Genomic DNA, 9172 nt, shown 5'->3' on the forward strand with positions numbered 1-9172 from the left:
ATGCTCAGTCTGCGGTTCTTGGTAGACAAAGGTAATGAGAGGAAGAGAAAAAAGATGAGGAAGATGCCAAGGATCAAGATGAAGATGCTGAGGATCAAGAAGATGAGGAAGAGGTTGTTGCTAGCGAGTATGAATGAGGCAGAGGTTGTTGCTAGCGAGTATGAATGAGGTGATGATGGTAGTGATGATAATCCACCATCTCCCTCTTAGTGTGTAGCACATGGATCATAGATCTCTATTTAGGCAAGATAAAAACTTTCAGATTTCTTACTCATAGTCCCAATAACATTATTATAAGAAATAATAATAGTGAATATTAATGTTTTGTATATAGAGAAGTAATGTAGTAGGTGTGTAAATGGGTAAACCTCCTATGGCTCCATTGCAAGTGAAGCTAATTTCATCATCGAATCCTTTGACACCAATCAAGTTCAACATCCTAGGTATTCACTTGAAAACTTCAGTAGTTGGTCCCTAAGTTGTAAGAACATTTGCTAAATAGTTTTTTTACACAACAGATGTCAATAAGAGAAGAACAAATGAGTGAAGTCAGCAAATCAACAATTCTTGATGTCGTAGAAGATAATTGATATCAATAAGAAATATCTACATAATTGACATTTTTTCTCTAAATTTTGTATATGATGTCTACTATATACTATACATCCTAGGTGTCCCAGCCTCTCATCTACAAAATATATCCATCGATGTAGAGGTAGGTGTAAGCATGTCGAACTAACCAGGTACAGTTGAGAATGTTTATTGATGTATAATGAATTCATATAATGTATAGGAAATCCACCAAAAGATAATTGTTCATAGAGGAAAGAGAGATTACACTATACATTGGTAGTGAAACTATTGCCAGGATGGTATAGAAACATCCATATCTTGATCCATTCCAAGAAAAAATGGTAAGCTTGCTTTTGAACACATAATAATATATTTTCTAATAACAATTGAGTTTTTAGTAATCAATTACAAAGTGGCTTTTCTTTACTTTAGGACTCTAGACACATGGAAAAATAAAGACGTTGGTCAACAACATTGTGAAAATGGGATGGGCCATTAGAAATTCAAAAGTCAATGAAGAATATATTAACCTCTGTGAAGCCCTTCAAGGTAATGCTACTATCAACAACAAAAACCTTCAGGATTCGAGGAATTGATTCAAGCATAGGTTGTTGCATGATAATCATGAAGCTACCCATGGTCTCATGTTTGGTATTGATACAGACACAACCCCTACATGGAATGAGATTGGTGGTGATTGCTTTTAAAGATAATAGCTTGCATCGAAAGAGTATTTCACCATACAAGTGTTTCTAAACTATATTGCAGAGGGCAACGAGCAATATTTATTTGACCTTGCATCCACTCTCCTTGATGACAATGGCACACTTGTTATCATCAAGTCAATGTATTAAAAGACAAATATGTGCTCCAAGGCAGATGTAAAAGGATACAAAATAGGGTGCCTCCTTAGTGTACGTTATAATAATAAAGTGGGGAGCATTTTTGGATCTATGGTGAGCCATTATATTTTTGGATCTATGGTGAGCCATTATATTTTCATGTTATTTGCATGCCTTAATAATATATGCTTTATCACCTTTTTAATCACTATGTGTTGGAATTAGGGTTGCAGGAAAGCACACAAAACTTGGAGAAGAAGAAGCAAGAATGCACACAACACACAATGTATTAGATTGTGTCAATGTACAAAAGATAAGTTAGCCCTAAAATGATGGGCGTATATATAAGCCGGGGAAAAAACCTCCTAAAGAGAAAAAAAGTGCTCGTGGAGCTTGCTTTAAACCATACAAAGCCTTTTTCAACCTGCACACTTTGTTTTCCTGCCCTCTTTGAACAAAACCACGAGGCTGCGATACATACACCTCCTCATGCAAATCTCCATTCAAGAACGTAGTCTTTATGTCCAACTGATGTACATTCCAACCATTATGAGTTGCCAATGCACAAATGCTACGAATGGTAGTTATATGACAAGTGGGAGCAAAGGTCTCATCAAAATCAATGCGCCCTTTTCTTGAGCATAACCCTTTGCAACAAGTCTAGCCTTATAGTAGCGATCAACACTGCCATCTGGCTTTCGTTTCAACTTAAAAACCCACTTACATCCAATGACCTTTTTACCAATAGGCAAATCACACAAAGACCATGTACCATTCTTCATTATAGCATCATATTCACTTTGCATTGCAGCCAACCAATTTTTTGATTTTTGTGCCTCATCAAATGAAAGAGGTTCTTCCTCTTCACACATACTAGACACAGCCAAAGCATAACAATCTGATGCATAAGAGGCATGCTGAAAACATGAACGAGTACGACTAGTCATAGGTGCATCAATTTTACTATCACACAAGGTTTGTTGAGATTCAAGCTTGATGTCAGTGTGTGAGCCAGCTATGCTGTGTGCTGGCATGTTAGGTAGCAGCATGTGTGAGACATGAATGACCGCGTCCAGCTGGTCATAGTGTGTGGACATTAGCTAGGGTTAGATGTGTGTGGACACAACTCATAGTGTGTTGTGTGTATTATGGATTATGGCTTTATGCATTGTGTGAGAAGGGAGATTGCTTCCCTCTATGGTTAGGGTTTGTAATATACATTAGGGTTTGCTCCTGTGTGTGTGTCTCCTCTCCCTCTACCTATTTTTCAACATGGTATCAGAGCCTTGTGCTGTCTATTAGGGTTTATGAGTGAGTGAGAGAAGAGGGAGAAGAAGCTGTGAAGCTTGCCATTGATGCTGTGAAGCTTGGAGCACACTGATTACTATCAGATCTGAGAGCTTGTTGGTAGTCTCATTTACATGACTATCACACGCCCGAATTTGAGTTATGCTGTGGGGCTAGTAAGCCAATTTATGCAGAGCCCCAGAAAACCTCATTTGGATGCAGTGAGACGCATTATGCGATATGTAAAGACCATTGCACATTATGGTCTTCTTTATGAGAGAAAGGTAAAGGCTTGGATATACATGGCTACACAGATGCTGATTGGGCAGGTAGCTCATATGACAGGAGGTCTACTAGTGGTTATGCTTTTACACTTGGAAGTGTCGTGGTGAGTTGGAGTAGCAAGAAGCAACCTATAGTTGCTTTATCTAGTACAGAGGCTAAATACAAGGGTGCAGCCATTGCTACTTGTGAAGGAATTTGGTTAAAGAGTCTCTTGGCAGATTTGGGTGAGCCTATTGATGGCAAAGTTGTCATTCATTGTTGTGACAACATGAGCAGTATACAGTTGTGACAACATGAGCAGTATACAGTTGGCCAAGAATCTAGTGTTTCATGCGAGGACCAAACACATAGAGGTCCATCATCACTTTGTCAGAGAGAAGGTGCTAGATGGTACAGTTGATCTACATTATGTGAAGACTGATGAGCAGGTGGCAGATATCTTTACAAAGCCACTTAGCAGGGAGAAGTTTGAGTACTTCCGTACTATGTTGGGAGTACATGGGATGAGCTTGAGGGGGAGTGTTGAGAGCTTTGATATCCCAAGCTCATCTACATCTTCATCTATGGCAGTACATCATGAGCTTGAGAGGGGCTGTTGAGATTCAAGCTCGATGTCAGTGTGTGAGCCAGCAATGCTGTGTGCTAGCATGTTAGGTAGCAGCATGTGTGAGACATAAATGACCGCGTCCAGCTGGTCATAGTGTGTGGACATTAGCTAGGGTTAGATGTGTGTGGACACAACTCATAGTGTGTTGTGTGTATTATGGATTATGGCTTTATGCATTGTGTGAGAAGGGAGATTGCTTCCCTCTATAATTAGGGTTTACAATATAGATTAGGGTTTGCTCCTGTGTGTGTGTCTCCTCTCCCTCTACCTATTTTTCAACAAGGTTTGCACTAGCCATTTAGGCATACCTCTAACCTGCTCATTTTTAGCCCTATCCTCATGAATTACATCCTGTAAATCTGCATCAGAAATAGGCTGATCTATGATGTCGTTTGAAATCTGCATAGGCTGAATATTTGCCTCATTAGGACTTACATTTGAATTCCCACTTGTAAAGAGAGGCAACAACGTATCAAATACATCCCGTGAGCTCACACCTATCTCTTTGGTACATGATAACAAAGGTTGCACAACATCTTCCACAAAAACAAGATCTCGACTAATCAAGATACGCTTTGACTGTGGATGATACAATCTGTAACCCTTGCTCTCAGCACTGTAACCAAAAAAAATGCATTTGACAGCCTTATCATCCAATTTTTTGCATTGTTGCACAGGCACTAAAGCATAGGCCAAGCAACCAAAGACACACAAGTGACCAATAGAAGGCTTTCTGCCAAGCCAAGCTTTGTATGGAGTAATAGACTGCAAGGCCTTAGTGGGACACCTGTTGAGTACATATGCAGCACACATGACAGCCTCAAGCCAAAACGCATGTGGCAAAGCTTGGCTCTTGACCATACATCGTGCCATATCCATAAGTGACCTGTTTTTTCTCTCAGTAATACCATTTTGCTGAGGGGTATACGGTATTGTACATTGGTGTTTTATCCCACGACTAGCCAGAAATGCATCAAACTCTTTAGACATATACTCCCCTTCTCTTGATCAGAACGGAGGGTGTCCACAGTACAATTGGATACATTTTCAACCATAAGCAAAAATTGTTTGAAGCACAAAAACACTTCGGACTTTGCCTTCAGTGGATATACCCATGCATGCCTTGAGTAATCATCAATGAAAGTCACGAAGTACAAGTGTTTACCAAATGATGGAGTTTGCATAGGCCCACATACATCACTATGTACAAGTTGCAATTTGCGAGTGGCCTGCACAGAACCATCCTTTCGAAACGCAGAACGCTGCATTTTGCCCAAAATACAGCCTTCACAAACATGTTTCAATGGTGCCTCAAGAGGGGGCAATGAAGCAACCATATCAAATTTCTGCAAACGCAACAAACTAGCAAAGTTCAGATGACCAAAACGAGCATGCCATAGTTTTGCATCTGAAACTGCCTTTTCATATCAGAAACTGCATTTGCTGAATCTTCCACACACTTGTCATAAGAATTGAGCCTATATAGAGCCCACAAAATAAGGTGCCAGATGCAATAATCGTATCACCAGAAGTCAAATAGTAGTACATCTGTCATCCACAAATTTGACTACAAGTCCAAGTCTAGCAAGCACAGTTACAGACAATAGATTCTTCTTTATCCCTGGCATATACAAAGCATCTGAAAGTGTGAAAGCGCTGCCATTTGCAGTAGTAAGCATAATTTTACCAACGCCTTTCACTGGGTAAGAAGCATTATTGGCACATGTGACAGTATTCCCATTAGGGACCGCCTCAAGACAAGTGAACATATCACGATGCGAGGTAATGTACTTTGTAGCACCACTGTCAAAATACCATACATCAGAGTCAACAGAAACTGCCAAACATGCATCATGTACAGATGGGCCAAACTGGCAATACACGCTAAACGCCCATTCTGTATCCTGCACAACATTTGCAGAATCTGCATTTGTAGAAGCATCCGCTATTGTGGCTGCATTTGACTCTTTTTTCTTTGTCTCTTTAGCCTTTAGCTTAGGGCAATTCTTAATGACATGGTCTGTTGCCTTACAATAGTTGCACTTGATCTTTTTCTTGCCTTTATCAAGAGCCTTCTCAGACCTATTGTTGCTACCTATGGAAGGAGAAGAAGTTGCAGACCTACTAATAGGAGAAGAAATAGTGGAAGGGGCTACCTTACCACTTCTTCTCTGCTGGGTAGCAACAAATGCCTGATCACCTGCACGTTGCCTAGCCTTGTTTTGCCTGTACTGCACTTCTTGCAAGAGCTTGTTGACTAAAGTATCATACTTGACAACATCAGGTCTACCCTCAGTAACAAGTCTCCATGTGGAAGCAAAAGTCTGACATGACTCAGGTAAAGCATCAAGAATAGTCTGCACAAGAGAATGATCAGGAATAATCTCACCTGCAGAAATCAACTGTTCCTTGAGATCTTTAATCTCAGCAAGAAAAACATTCATGTCATCATCTTCATGCATAATCTTCGATTCTAGCTTTTTACGCAGGTAAGAGATTTTTGTCTCGTTTACGACCTACATACAAACCAGCTAGAATATCCCAAGCCTGTTTTGCTGTTTTGGCTGAACGAATATGTGGAGTGATGTTACATTTGATAGAAAGTGAAATCACGGCATGAGCCTGCGCATCTTTACCATCCCAACGAGCTTGTTCAGCAGTGGGTAAAATAGCAGCAATAGTAGAGCTGCTAAAACTTGCAACATCGTCAAAACAGATCCTACATCCACAGAACCTGGACGTACATCCATACCCTGCACAGTGTTCCACACTCCTTTTGCAACCAAAACATGCTGCATCATGTATGCCCAAAGTGGGTAGTTACTGTCTCCATCCAATTTGTCATCAGCAGCAGAGCAGACAACATGCGAAAAACATCATTTTGCTGTTTTATCAGGCATGGTGGCCACTGACTGAAACTGATGCAAAAGCTACTGTAGAAGCAAAGACTGAACAGAAAACAACTCGTGCTATGTAGCATGGTCCACAATAGAATACGTATGCCTATTTTGCAGAAAATTACACTGTCAAAATTTCTACATAAAATGACGAAAACACCTGTGCAGAACTTGTAATGCAAAAACGGAGCCTTAAATGACCTCAGATGCAATTTCTGAGAATGCCAAGGGCTTATTTGCAGAGTATAGGGACTTGCAAGCACTCAAGAAAGCTCATCTCAATCGGAGAACATGAGTCGGAGGGTGCTAGCGATGTAGCCCTAGGAGCCGATACCTGCTCTGATACCAATTGTTGGAATTAGGGTTGCAGGAAAGCACACAAACCTTGGAGAAGAAGAAGCAAGAATGCACACACAATGTATTAGATTGTGTTAATGTACAAAAGATAAGTTAGCCCTAAAATGATAGGCATATATACAAGCCCGGGGAAAAAACCTCCTAAAGAGGAAAAAAGTGCCCCGGCGGTCCTAAGTGTGTTCACACACATCATTGCCTATATATATGGCAACACTATGATTGTGTCCCTTGATCAGGCCTACAGTCTCATATGTGTCCAGTTTACAAGCCTCCTAGGAGAGGACAAATTTGAGCATCCTAAGTTGGATTTTGTGTATGATACTAGTCGTCCTACCCTTTGGAAAAAATCAATAGATGGAAGGGTTTTGTAAGGTACGACTTAAAGGGATTTAAAAGTACCCTCTACCAGACTATCCAGCTCTTCTATTTGGGCTCTAAGAGCGGCCTCATCACCAGCCCTTTCTTCCAGTTGTTTTGTGGCCGCCCAAGCATGCTCTCATAGCTCATCATCGGGGATTACATCCACTGATTATCCTTTGTACAATCACCCAGCTCCTTTTCCTTCCCCTCAGGCTACTTCTGCACCTTCTTCCCACCATCACCTTTACAGTGGATCTTTTCTTCCATGTTTCTAGTTCCATTCTCAGCTACTCATTTTGCGCTTGTAGCTCCTTGTCTTTTCTAGTGCCTACTCCACTGAGTCCTGCCTCCTTGTCCTGTTGGTTGTGTTCAACAATTCCCAAGGCTCTCATAGGATCTTATCCTGTTAGTTTTTCTGTATTTGTATTTCCAGATCCTTCATCCGGATTTCGATCTTGATCTTGGAAGGGAACCATCTGCCTACAGGTAAGTGTTGGGGCTTCAATTGCTGCCATTGTTAGCTTCTTCAGATATTATCCCCACACCACCTTTAGGTCTTCCACTGCATGGCTTTCCCATTGTTCCATCTTCTTCGCTTCTAGTTCGTATACTCTTAAAAACTCCTCGGCATCCAAAACTACAAGTTTGGATTCCACCTTGACTAGCTCCACTTTGTCTTCATCCGCCCTGGCCTACACTTCTCTTATAATCTTGATGTGCTCTTCTCTTATTAAGAGGATCTGGCCTGTAGTCCTTGCTCGTCTTTCCTTGGCCTTGTCTATCTCTTCCTTCAACTGCTAGTTCATCTCCTCATTCCCAGCTAGAGCTCCTTTGATTATTGCCATCTCTCCTTTTGTATCTTTATTCTCCTTTTCAAGTCTTAGCACAGCTATTTTTTCATCTCCTCCATCTTACTTGCATCTCTCCTTCTTCTGTTCAACTCCTCCTACAAGGGTTCCTACTGCTGCTCCTAGCTTCTCATTATGTGGATGATGTCATCCTGTTCCTTGGCCATTGCCTGTAGCTTGGTTATCTCCTTCAGCCCATCTGTCATACAACTTTGGAAATAATTGAGGCATCCCTACACCCAATCCATTTCAACGGACTCTAGAAAGCTTGCATGACAGGGTGCAAGGGGCTTAGCTTGTGCTTGATCTAGGCAGAAGGGTTTAGTGTGACCAAGATTTCTTGTTGTGCATGTATTAGGTTAAGGCGTTCTGTGCCTCTTGTTGTGCCTGTTCAAGATGCGGGCGTCTTGACGCTGATGTTTCCTTCTGCTGCTGCTCTTCCAGCTTTTATGTAAGGATTGACTTGCCAATATCGGTAAAGTCCTCTTTTAGTTGCTTTTTGCTACTTTTTTGTTATGGCTCACCCTAACCCCCATTGAAACACATCCAACAAGATATTACCTGGTGAACTGCAATTGTCATGAGGATCTTTCCAATGGCTAAGCTCATAACCCTTGAGGTCTCCAAGCTCTACAACTCCTTGTTGAGAAGCAATTCCACCGTGCCTCCTACGCAAGCATTGTCACACCGTTGCATTGCAGTACGTGTACTCGCCCCTCCTCTCACCTCACTTCACTTACACACTTCACTAGCATGCATTAGAGAGAGAGATTAGCAAGAGTAAGACTCTATTGCACAATGGGAGAGTCCTTTGTATTATGATAGATATCCATAAGTGTTCACAGTCACATAAACTATGGGGCTGGCCAGGCGCTTTAGGCTCATAAGTTTCCCCGAACTCAAAAGCCCTCTTTTTTTCGAACACTGATTGTCTAGAGTTCCCTTCTTGCTGGGGTCTTGCCTTTGTCTCCTCCTTGTGCCCTACGTCTTCTTTATTGCTTGCCTCCTCCTTCTGGCTCTCCTCCTTTTGTGCAGCTCCTCTTGGTTGAGCTTTAAAGAGTGTTGTTAGGTAGGGATGATCTTTGTCTTCGTGTTTGGGTGGGTGACCTTTCCAGT

Source organism: Cibotium barometz, chromosome 8, assembly GCF_041138505.1.
Source record: "Cibotium barometz isolate CiBa-2024 chromosome 8, ASM4113850v1, whole genome shotgun sequence".
Classification (NCBI taxonomy): Eukaryota; Viridiplantae; Streptophyta; class Polypodiopsida; order Cyatheales; family Cibotiaceae; genus Cibotium; species Cibotium barometz.